Below are 13,153 nucleotides of genomic sequence, written 5' to 3' on the forward strand. Positions count from 1 at the left end.
GAAGGTGTAGGCAGACTAGAAGCGGGCGTCCTATGTGGTCCGTTAGCCATGTTTGACTTTCTCTGGTTGTTCTTTAATTTGGAAGCAGAGACAAAAGTTCAGTTAATAATCAAGTCCTGTCCATTAATCGAGTGCAGGCCAATTGTTACAGTAGTTATTGTTCAGCTTCCTGGGTTGTTACTAAAGCTAACAGTCAGGCTCCCTGCAAGTCTGACTTACAGTAGGCTGGCTTTTGTAGATGAGGGTTTGGTTTTCTAGGCGGGTTGCTGCAGTTTGTGGGGCAGTCCTGTTTTTACATATGGTCCAACCTCTGTCTGTATACTCCGCCTCTCAAGTAAAACACTATAAAAAATAAGGCACTGTAAAACTAAAAACGAAGTTCTAAAACAAGATATACTAAACACAAGCCCCAACTTACTAGATTCAGCAGTCGAAATTACTCTTTAAACGAGTTATTAAAGTTTATAAACACTTTGCTTTCCCCACTGACCTTGTAACGGACCAGCACTGGTCCCAGAGACATCCCTGTGAGCAGCACTGCCAGAGCAGGTTTTTTAAACCCGTTGGGTTTGAGAAGAACTGTTCCTGAACCAGACTCATTTTGCCCAACGCGCAGCAAGCCAAACGCTGAGACACCAAGGCTTGCAGCAAAGAGAGGGAGAGCAAGCCTCAAACCTGGTTTGCGGAGGCAAGAGGCTTGGGTACTTATGGGATGAAAAATAAAGAAGCAGGGCGGTCCGAGGCGTGGGGAGCGTGGAGAAACGTGATTGGGAGAAGGTGCAGTAATAGTCATTCTGCGCAGGTGCAACTAAGCTACACTTTTAATCGCGCATGCCCAATTGGATGGTCAGTGGTCCCATCCAGTCTTAACCAGCTCAGCTCTAACTAGACACAGCTAACTCTAAAGTTCCTGCAAAACACTTATGGCAAACAGCTTATTGTTTAGGCCATGGGCCACTTGGAGGAAAAGCAAGCCTTAAAACGATCTTGATTAGTGAAGTCACATGAAATGGTCTTGACCTACGGTTTCAGTACCATCTCAAAAGAAATAGGTTCAGTGATAGGAGCTGCTTCCTTAAGAGCCCAAATCTGTACAAAACAGACTACAGAGGGACCAAGCTCTAGAGGGAATCTTAGGAATCAACAATACAAAAGTCAGTCCAGTTAGAGTCAGTAAGCTTGTGGTGTAGCGGCTCCTCAGAACTTTAAAGCAGTGTGTGATAGTTGAACTCAAACATTTATGCTCCTCCAACCCCCTACCATCACCGTCTTTAACTCTGCAGTACTGGGGTACTAAGCCTTGCTTAAGCAGTGTTTCTGCACGTTAGCAAGTAGCATTCTTCAAGTTTTCATTTTCAAGAATTCCACTGACTTTATCTAAACCTTGGACCAGTCAATAACTTGGACCAGTCACTAACTTTTATAATCTTCTTTTTCTCACCTCTAAAAGAGAGCTAATGGTGGTGATGCTATCATAGAGGTTATCAGAAGGGTTAAAGGAGAAAGTACGTCAAGTGCTTGGCCCAGTGCCTGGCACCTGGCACAGTGAGGATGTATTCAAATTGGCTGCTATTAGCTAAATGGTGACAGAAGATGGTTGCCTTTAACCTCCATCCACTGTGCTTTTGGATGAGCTGATAAACCGAATATTTTGGAAGCTACTATAGAAAATAAGTCTCTTGGAGACTAGTCTTAACACTGCAGCCAGAGTGACCCTTTGGAAAGGTCCTTCTGCTCACAGTCCTGCAGTAACTCCCCCGTTCACTTCGAGTGTATACCTTGCTGGCATCTCTCCTTACTGCCTTGTAACACGACTGCCCTCTGGTGGTTAGTTATTCTTACTAAATTATGGGAGTAATTACACTGCTGATCAAACAATCAAAATTTCAAGGTTGAAAGAGACTCAAAGTTCAGCCAGTTCCATTCAGTGTGGTGGGCCTGAGAGCTAGACCTCAGGGTATGAAAACAGCAGAAAGTGTTTAGGAATGGCATTGCGTCTTTTTAAATTCACCTGTAGTAGGATAGTAATGATCAAATACCATCAACCTCAGCCCCTTGGCCCTCTTTTTTTAAGAGGTAAGGAAATGGAGACCCAGTGAGGTCCTAGCTCTAAGGCAACTGTCTTCATTTTCAGTAGCATCTAAAATTAACATAGTTTAAAAAAATCCAATACAGTGCAAGACTGGGACGTTGTGCTGTACACCAGAAGTTGACACATTGTAATGGACTGTACTTCAATTTAAAAAAATCCAATACAGCATGATGGGGCGGGGTGCTATATAAATTAAAGTAATTGACAAGTCAACTCACATCTCCAAAACATCTAAAGAGGGACAAATCTGGATGGTCGTAGAGGCTCATTTTCTCCTTCATTTTGGTCATTTGACAGAGAACTGGTTGGTTCCGCAGGTCTGGGCTGGCTAATCACATAGACAGATACCAGCTGCAGGACTCGAGTCTCCCCTTTCTAATCAGGAAGCTTCCCTTAGTGTCATAGCCGTTCTGTGCTTCACCCCACCCCGACCCCATCACTGTAAATATATAAAGAATCAGGGGCACAGGGGCTCTCCTTGATTGCAGCGTCAGCTGCAGTGCATGTAGACCCTCTGGGTCTGGTCTAAGCCATGGGATAGATTTGAAGGATTGTGTACACTTGACTATTTCCTATTTGTAAAGTCTTCCTCTAATAAAGCCTACTTTATACTTGCATCATGTTACAGTAGTGATGGTCCTTTTTGAGGATTTATAACTGTTAGAGGGAAGAGACATTACTTTACCTGTCAAAACTGGGAGCATATGTATCAGGTGGATGTGATTATAGACTTCCAATACTGTCCTGGTATATGGAAACCCCTGGTCGGAGGTCGCAGGGTGCCTCGTACATAGGGGGTCATTTAACAAATAATGAAATCCATTAGCCATCAGTAATTATTTGGCCTTCGCCGTGTCTTATATTTTGCATCAATCTTTGGCCCTTTAAGTGTCAAGATGGCACATAAAGTCAGCAGGGTAAAAATAAAAACTGCATTTCAGTTTCAGTGAAAGTAGAAAAAATATATATAAAGTAGAAGTTTCCAAAAGCAGTGGAGATCAAGCAGGGCATACATCGGAGAAAGTAGAGACTCCAAAGCCGCAGACCTCAGAGCTAGCAGTACACGCCTCCCAAAGGCGTTTTTATCAGGAACAGATGTTAGAATTTGCCGCATGTGTTTTCAGTACATGTGGGGATAATTACACAGGTTTTCATACATGCTTTTTTAACATGGTGAATTACATTAATTGATTTTCAAAGGTAAACAAATTGTGCATTCCTGGGATAAACTCCGCTTGATCATGATGTATTATTGTTTTTACATATTGTTGGATTTGATTTACTAGAATTTCATGTATAAATTTTGCATCTAATTTCACGAGGGATAAGATTCTTTAGTTTTTTTTTTCTTGTAAAATCTTTATTCAGTTTTAATATCAGGCTAATGCTGACCTCATAGAACAAGTCAGGACGTGTTCCTTCTTCCTATTCTATTTTTTGGGACAGTTTCTGTAGAATTGCTGTTATTTCTTCCTTGAATGTCTGGTAGGATACCATCTGGGCTTCGAGGTTTCTTTGTGAGATGGTTTTAAACTATATATGCAATGTCTTTAAAAGATAGAGGGCTATTCAGGACACCTGTTTCTTCTTGATTGAGCTTTGGTAGTTTAGGTCTTTCTAGAAATTTCTCCATTTCATTTAGGTTTTGAAATTTATTGCAATAAAGTTTTTTTTTCTGCCATGAGCTGTTTAACCCTTTATATATATATGTATTTTTTATTGAAGTGTGATCAGTTCACAATGTGTCAATTTCTGGTGCACAGTACAATACTTCAGTCATATAGGAACATATATATGTTTTCATATTCTTTTTCACCATAAGTTACTACAAGATATCAAATATAGTTCCCTGTGCTATGCAGTATAAACTTGTTACTTACCTATTTTATGTATATTAGTTAGTATCTGCAAATCTAGAATTTCCATGAAGTTTTTCATAATGTACCCTTGGTACATGTAACTGGACTTGTTTTGTGACCTAACATATGATTTAGGTCTGTTAGGTCCATCTGGTCTAAGGTGTAGTCAAGTCCAGTGGTTCCTTACAGACTGTCTATAGGTTCTATCCATTGTTGAAAGTAGAATATTGAAGTATCTTATTATTATTGTATTGCTGTCTATTTTTTCCTTCAAATCTGTTAGTATTTGCTTAATATATATATAAGTTCACTGGTGTTGGGTACATATATATTTACAATTGTTGTGTTGCCATGAGGAGTGACGTCTTTATCATTATGTAATGATCTTTGTAGTTTTCATCTCTAGAATTTCAACTGCGGTCTTTTTTATATCCTCCATGCTTCTACTGAACTTTTTAATTTAAGGAATAGGGTTATAATAACTGTTTTAATGTCCTTGTCTGGTCATTTTAATGTCTGTCAGTTCTGGGTCAGTTTCAGTTGATCAATTTTTCTTTCCATTATGGGTCATATTTTCTCCCTTCTTTACATGCCCGGTAATGTTGTATTGGATGCCAGACTTTGTCAACTGTAACAGTTTGGGTGCTGCATATAACTGTATCCCTGTAAATATTCTTGAGCTTTGTTCTGGAAAGAAGTTTAGTGCCTGGGAAACAGTTTGATCCCTGTGGATCTTGCTTTTAAGATTTGCTAGGTGAAACCAGAGGCATGGGTACTCTAGGGCTAATTATCTCCCACTACTGAGGCAAGAGCCTTCTGAGTCCTCTACCTGATGCTCCGTGAATTGTGAGGCTTCCCAGTCTGGCTGGTGGGAAGAGGCACTAATGTCCCCAACCCAGTGGATACAGTTCTCTCTCTTTTGGGGTGGTTCTTCCCCCAAACTCGGGTTGTTTCCTCTCATGCATGCACTGCTCAGGACTCTGTGGAAAACTTGAGGGGGTCTTCTACAGATCTCTGAATCTGCTCTCTGCACGGTTCTCTCCTCTGCAATACTCTGTCCTGTGAACTCTAGCCATCTTGGGTCCCCAGTCTCTCAGCTCTGTCCTCAACGTAAGGAGTCCACCAGGCTCCTCGTGGGCTCCCTTTCCCTGCACCACGGCTTGGAAACTCTCTCAAGGCAGTAAGCCAGGTTAACTGTAGGACCTGCCTCCTTTGTTTCCTGCCTTTCAGGGAATCAGTGTCCTTTGTTGCCTGATATACTGTGTCTTGAAAACCACTGTTTCATACATTTTGTCCCATTTTTTGGTTGTTTCAGATGGGAGATAAACCTGTCATTTTTAGTCTACATCTTGGTTGGAGGCAAAGGGCCAAAAGTATTTTTAATTTCATCATAATTTTCTTTATGAATTTCCCAAATTTCAACAAAACGTTTTATCAGAATAGTAACTTAAGTCTACCCAAGTAACAATGCATTTGTTCGGGGTGACCTGAGTAACACATAAGAAATGCGATAGAAATTGAGGCACTGTTTCCTGGAGTGTTAAGAGAAGACAGTGGAGGAAATAGCATTTGAGCTGAGTTAGTAAAGAATTTTTGAAGAAATGAGGGTATTTTTGACAAAAGAAACAGCATCTGCTAAACCTCAAAGGAAATCATGGGTATATGGAGATGGGAGTTGGCCTGTGGCAGCCGTGTGGGGGTCACACAAGATAAGACTTGAGAGCAAGAAGGGTCAGATGGAGGACAAGGGAGCGCGGACTAAGTGTGGGCAGTGGAGACGTGACTCGGATCAAGAAGACGTTATAACCACGGGTCTCAAAGACCTGTAAAGGGGAGAGACTTGGAGGCGGGGGGGGGGGGGGGCCCTGTGGAGGTGCAGAGGGAAGGAAGGATGAGTTTGGGCAGCGGAGAGGATGTGGGAGGTCACAGCTAACTCGGCACTCAAGACTGGACCTCTGGAATATGGGGGCATGAAACATCAAAATGAGGACATCAGCAAAGAGCAGGTTTGAGAGCTGGCCACATTCGATTGCAAATAGGCTGAGCTTGAGGTAACACATAATCTGCATTTGATGGCAAAGTCCAGAAGCAGTTATAGATGGTCTGCCCATGTGAAAATGCAAAGCTATGATGTGGAAGGCGAAGAACAAATTCTAGGACATTTCATTAAATTCTGAACACAGTACAAATTGATAATCCCCTCCATTTGCGGGGAGATGTTGCCAGGCTGCCGCGGGAGAAACACTGCTCGGCGTCATCCCCGACAGAAGCAGCAGAGGGCAGCAACGGTAGGCGGCTGGGACGTTCCTCACACTGAGCTTCAAGCCAAAGGGGTGCTGGGATTCTGCCTCCACCAAGATCTAGCAGGTACATCCAGATGCTGGGGAAGGGAAGATGGGCCCTGGCTTGTCACATAAACCACAGATTCATCTTCTTCTTGCAGATGGAAATGTGAGCAAGGGAACAAAGACCTCTTCATTCCCTCAGGTAAAAAGATTAACAGCTAAATTTACCAAGTGCCTTCTGTTCGAAGAGCTGTATGCATTCTATGCCTTTTAACTGTCTTAATAACCCGAAACAGTTGGCATTATTCTTACCATCCACATGTTACAGGAAATGAGTTCAAGTGGATGCAACTTGTAAATGATCGATATCTTGCTCCAGAGTCCATATACTCAACCTACATTGTATTACCTCTGTAGGGAGTGGTATTGTTATTGGGGGGGGGGTGTGTGTATGTGTGTGGCGCATAAAGAGTTTTTGTTAGTTGTTTAGATTTAGGGTAAGATGGAGAACTTGTAGGCATTTTGATCTTTCCTATAAACCAAAACACTGTAAGGTAGAAACAAGATACTTTGGTTTGCTGGAACAGAGTTGCTTTAAAGTGTGGTCCTCTGTCTAGTGTTGGTCCATGGACTGTGCGTGATGGGTCTGCAACCTGGTAAGTACAGAAGTTCAGAGCACCCAGTCAGACACTCTGATAGCAATTTGACAGAGTAGCTTTATGCCTGTTGCATCTAATAATCAAGACTGGGGACTTACACGTGTATGTCTTTTTTATTTCATTTTCGAGTCATTCGTCTTTATTATATTTGAGAAAAGTTAAGTCCAGAACAGAGTGGAATTTTTTTTTTATCAAGAAAGCTGGTTCTTTGCCACAAGATTGCTTGAGAAGCCCTGCAGTGGAATTCATAACAGAGATGTAAAAGTCTGTAGGATTTTAGATCTGTTCCTTTAACAGGGAAAATGAGCCCCCAGCACAATGATTACAACATGGAGGAGCTACTCCTGTAAATCCTCCAACAGCTCCACTGATGGTCGTGATTATAATATAATGAAGAGGGAGGCGGCAGCGGAGGAGGGAGCAGTGGGAAGAAGATGAAGAGGGGGAGAAAGAGGAAGGAGAAATCTTGATAAGACTTAAGGAACATGGAGAGGTGGGTGTAGCTCAGTGGTAGAGTGCATGCTTAGCATGCACAAGGTCCTAGGTTCAATCTCCAGTGCCTCTGTTTAAAAAAAAAAAAAAAAGACTTAAGGAACAGGAACCTTTTTCACTTCTTAGCTTTGGGCCAAATCACTGCAATGAATACAGGAAAAGCACAAAATAATGAAGAAACAGATGGCATACGGAGTAATATCATTTAACACCGGCCCTTAGGAATTTCTAATGCATCTTTTGCACATACATTTGATACAGCGAAGGATCCCAAGATCCATGTAATAAACCAGGCTTCCACACTGATTTGTTCCTAGTCATTTATGATGAAAAAATACCTGATTCTCGGTTGAAAAATGAGCCCTTGGCCTTCCTCCAGCTTTGGCATCAAAAAGTTGCTATTTACGAGTGTGGGTGTCGGGGTGGGGAAAGTTCTAGGAGAAGTGGCATTTCCCATAGGAAAATCAAAAAACAGAAAAGAACTTGTCAAGGCATATGTAAAATTTTTAAATGTGGAATGGGGTTTGCTAGAGTAAAAGAAGAAGAAAATGCAATGTTCTTTATTCACTTTCAGGCATTTTCCTTCTTTGAGAAAATAAAGGGGAAAATGCTCAGCTCTGCCTTGATATAGGAGCAGCTGCCTCACGCTGCGCAGACACAGAGTTGATGTCCATCCATCCAATACGATTTGCCAACAAGTGTTGCCCGGTTCCCCCCACATCTTCCCGCCTCTGCTCCTGCTCTGCTTTAAATGCCACTTCATTGACTTAAGACTCTCTTCTGTTAGAAAGCAAGGAGCCCTGGAAGGATCCAGACTTTCAACCAAATTGCTCATTTGTGTCCGAGAGCATGTGAGTTTATCAGATTCTCTCCAGAGAATGTGATTTGATAGGAGAGTAGTTGAGACTGGAGGTGGCTGCAAGCCTTCATTCTTCTTCCACAAATGTTTTGAGTCCCCACTATGTGCCAAATACTGGGAATGCACATCCCTACTCTCAAGAAGCAGCTCAGAGTCTACAGAAAGAGACACAGATGAATCCCCAAAACCACACAGATATCTGATGTTGTAATGCATATACAAGATGGCGTCTAGGAGTCAGAGGAGAATTCATGCAGACTGGGAGGGGTCATAGAAAATGAGGAAATGGGGGCTTTGCTCTAAGAGCCACGGGAAGGCACTGAAGAATAATGCATATAGAAACAGGAGCCCAAGCCCTGTGATCCAGGATGAGGTCAGGCTGTTCTGATTTGGCTCCATCTGAGCCTATTAAGACCGATTAAGAGCAGTTTACTTTGGAAAATTACATTGGACTTCCATCCCTTGATAATTCAGCTCAAAACCAATGTTTAATTCAAGTTCAAGTCAGGTTTCGCTCCCTCCAAATTAGTAACTGTCATTTTCAAGACATCAAACTTTCTGGCCAAAAGGCACAGATGCATTCTGGCTCCTTGATTTACTGGTTGGGCACAGTACTTAGCTTCCCAATGTCTTCTGTAAGACGGGGAGAATGGAACTACGTGCTTCACGGTGTTATCATGAGAATTAAATAAAAGGAATATGTCGAGTGCTTAAGAGTACCATGATTACCTGCAATTGCTCAAGAGTGACATCCATGCCCAGTAGTTTGATGAACTGAGGGATGGTGGGAGGGACTGCTTCTCTGACTCTGTGGACAAGATAGTCCCAGAATTTGGAAAGAGAGGGTTGGAAGTAAGGAGCAGCATGTGGACACCCAGGTGGATCCTCAGAGAGGCTGAAGCCATTGAGATGTGCCCCAGATTAGAAGCAGACCCTTAAGGAGGGCCTTTGGTACAACACAAGCTTTTAGCAGAAGGAGAGAGTAACTTTTTGCTGGTCAGGAGCTGGTAGGAAGTGTGGTCACTGGTGCCTCCTCTGTTGAGGACACACACCAGCTATTCACTTTTCCACTAATGTTTATTGAGTTCCTACTATGTTCAAGGCACTTTTCTAAGGGCTTGGGGCATGTCCATATAAATAAAGAAAAAGATAAACATATAGTAGATAAAAAGTAAAATATCCCTTCCATGGAGTGGGGTAAATGGATAAAAAACAATATATACAACAAATAAGTAAATTTGGGGGAAAGAAGAAAAGTTAGATGAGGGTCACGGTGGTTGGGGTCTTGGGGGTGAGATTGCGTATGTCTTTACTTGAAAAATGACAAGGAGGCCGGTGTGCTTGGACTGCAGTGACAGAGGGGCAGAGCTATTACAGCGGTAGGCAGAAAGGTTTATGGTGGGGTGGCGGGATCACATTGGTAACTGAGAGAACTTTAGCCTTTTCTGGAGTGAAATGGGGAGTTCTGAGCAGAGAAGTGACATGGTCTGACTCATATTTTAAAAGAACCACATTTGTCGCTATGTTGCCAACAGACTTCAGAGGGACACATGGAGAAACAGATACCTGTTAAGAGCCAAGGCAGAAATCCAAGCCAGGGATGGTATTAAGCACGTTTGCAACTTCTGTAAACGTGATGTTTTAACATCTATCCCACATGTACAAGCCGGACACGCCTCATTCTGGAGGACCTCAACGTGCCGGGGTCCCCACGTGTCTCCTGCCTCCCTCGCTGGCCCCCTTCTTGGGAGGAGTCCCCCTCCAGGAGCGTGCTTTTCAAATGCAAACCAACCAATCCAGAGTCCACACCCCCAAGCACCTCCCTTATCAGCTCTCACACTCTGGGCCTCGATTCCCCTGCCCTAATCCTCCCAGGGCCACACACCAGACACCTAGGGACAGCCCCTGTGCCCAGAGTCCACTGGAAGTATTCGAACCAGCCAATCCTAAGCCTCCTTTCCCTGCCTCGTCTCTGCTTTCCAAGGGAAGCCACAGCAAACGCTCTTGCCCACAATTCCCCTCTCTCGCTGCCTCTTGATGACCCTGGTGCTTCCCCGGGTGCCCCCCCCCCACAGGGCAGCATGCCCCCCTCCTCTTAGGAACTATGAGTCAAACAGTCTTTTCAATGGCAGTCATCTCCTGATCCTGTGGCCTTATTCAACCTTGCACTTTCCATCCATCCACTGTGCTTTAGAACAGGGATGATGATGATGACTTGAATGGGGAAGTAACACTGGATAGGGGGGCAGGTGGTCAGATTATAGATATATTTTTAAAGGTAGAGCCAACAGGTTTTCTTCACAGATTAGATACAGGGAGTGAGAGCAGTGACTTGGAGAGACTTGGGCCTCAGAAACTGCAAGAGTAGGGAAGGGAGTGAGAATTTGGGAGAATTTGGACACTGGTTCAGCTGTGGACACAGTAAGCTTGAGATGGCCATCAGACATCCCAGTGGAAATGTCATGTAGTTGACTGATCACAAGTTTGGAGATGTCAATTATATGCCTCTCAGCTCCCAGCCCACCTTTCAACACCTGCTGTGTGATAATGGAGCTGAACCCTGTGAACATTTTTACTTGGCCCTCTGGCATGATATTAAGTTTCCTCAGCAGAGTGCATTGGAGGGACCCTGCAAGAAGAAAGGGTTTCCTTTCCTGATTCTGGTTCACTCTTCTTGACAGACACTTGCACTGTGCCTGGCATCTAGAGCTTGGCTCTTGCAGTGACAACCAATGACAGCCCCTGGCAGGCAGGAACACAGGATACCTCCTCATGGATGGCTTCCTCTGGTGCTCTTTTGTGAAGTTTTGCAGCAAGTTCCAAAGTACAGCACCAACCAGCAGAAGCTTCCCCAGCACCAGAGAGGGCCGTTCTCAGTAAATCCCACCAGCACAGCAGCTAAGTGGACTTCTCCACCATCCCATGAGCCACAGCTCTGCCCCATCCAACTAGGTCTGGATCTCAGTCCTAGGGTGTGAATGGGGGGGGGGTCCCCTCTTCCAGATTTGTTCCCTCCTTGGGTTCTCTATCTCAGCCATAGGGGTAGTGGGTGTTCCCTGTAGCTGCAATTCCTGTATTCTTTAGAGTTTTCTTTACTCCTTGATAGCCAATCCTCCATCACTCCAGTCCCCTGTCATAATTATATTAAACTGTCCTGGTTCAGGTTACTGTGTTGTGTCCGTCTCCTGACTGGTCACAACTGATGGGTTCAGCAGAGGAGTCCAGGCAGGAGATACACACTTGGGAGTTGTCAGCATATAAAGGCTACCTAAGAGCCATGAGGTCACCAAAGCAGTGGGTAATTGAAGGAGAGAAGGAAATAGAAAGACACTTCAACTTTAAAAGTTCAAGAGAGAAGGAGGAAATTGCATAAGAGGCCAAGAGGGAGCAATCAGTGAGGCAGGACGAAAATCAGGAGGCTTTCCTGGAAACCAAATTTTGAAAGTGTATCAAGGAGGGAGCAATTAGCCGCGTCAAATACTGCTGATACATCAAGTAAAAGAAGACTGAGAACTGATCACAGGGGGTTGTTGATGATCTTGACAAGACCACGAGACCAAAAGTTTGGTTGGAATGGTTTTAGGAGAAAATGGGAGGAGAGGAATTGGGGACAGGACATATCAGCTGCTCTTTTAAGAAGTTTTGTTGCAAAGAGAAGTGAAGAACTGGGCGGCTGTTGGGTTGGGGTGAGAAGGAAGTCGTGTCAAGGTGAAGCAGCAGCAGGGACGCGATGGTAGGTTAGCGAAGGAAGACTTGGTAAGGGGGGTGCAATTTACTGGAGCCACATCCTTGAGTGGGGGAGATGGTCCAGGATCTGGAGCACAAGTGGGAAGACAGCTGAGGACGGGTCTTTAGGGGGTGACCTAAATCGAAAGTCAAGTGTGAACATGGAAATTAGGTCTAGTTGGATCAGAGTAGGGCAATCTCAGGTGGGGATAACAGAACCACAGAATCAAGGCTGCATTTCTCAGCCTTGCCTGCAGGTAGGTGTGACGATGAGGCTAAGTCCTGGCCACAAGTTGTGAGGGGGACATTTGTGTGAAACGTTGGGTCATGCCTTCCAAGGGAAGGGACATGTTCTCCCATGCCCTTTTCATGCCGGCTGGGATGCAGACACAGTTGCATAGTGGGGAGCCCCCTAGAAACATCCGGACACAGACAACGTTTTAGGGAAGACAGAGCCACCAGATAAAGAAGCCAGGCCCTCCACTCTAGCTTCAGCTGCTACACAGACAGAAAGCTACTCTTACTTTGCCTAAGCCACTGTTATTTTGAGACTCTGTTTTATGCACCTAAACATAGCCAAATGAATATAGATTTCCAAATACGCCCCACAGCATGGGGAAGCTGTCTTGGAGGCTAACTCGATCTCATCTGGGTTTAACAACAGTTAGAAGTTAAAACATCCCCTCAATTGTAAAATTAAAAAAGAAAAGAATCAAAGATGCAACCAAAACATTAAACAAGATGCAAAAATCTCTTTACTCGTCAAGGCAGTAGGAACGCTAAGAAGTAGTGTGTGGAATCTATACCTCTAAACCTTACCTATCTCCCCGAGAAACTTCTAGGTGGCATGATCGGACTGCAGACCTGGGGTCCAGAAAACAAGTCTCTTCAACGGCAAGGGGCACATACATGAAACAGAGTAAAAGTCACTGGTCTTGATCTGCACACTAAATAAAAAGCACGGCTAGGATTCTCGGCCAGCTGCACTTGAGTCTCCCAAATTCAAGCTGAGACATGGGTTAGGGGCTTAGAACTGGCTGGCCACACCCCCTCCCTGCACATCTCCTCCAGAAAAGACAAGTTTTCTGATGATAGAAATGGAGAAGGGAGTGAAGGTTAGAAGGTGAAACTCTTGCACAAAAGATAAATGCTGGAGAGTGTGGAGAAAAGGTAACCCTCCT

The sequence above is a fragment of the Camelus bactrianus genome, chromosome 20, assembly GCF_048773025.1.
Source record: "Camelus bactrianus isolate YW-2024 breed Bactrian camel chromosome 20, ASM4877302v1, whole genome shotgun sequence".
Taxonomy (NCBI): Eukaryota; Metazoa; Chordata; class Mammalia; order Artiodactyla; family Camelidae; genus Camelus; species Camelus bactrianus.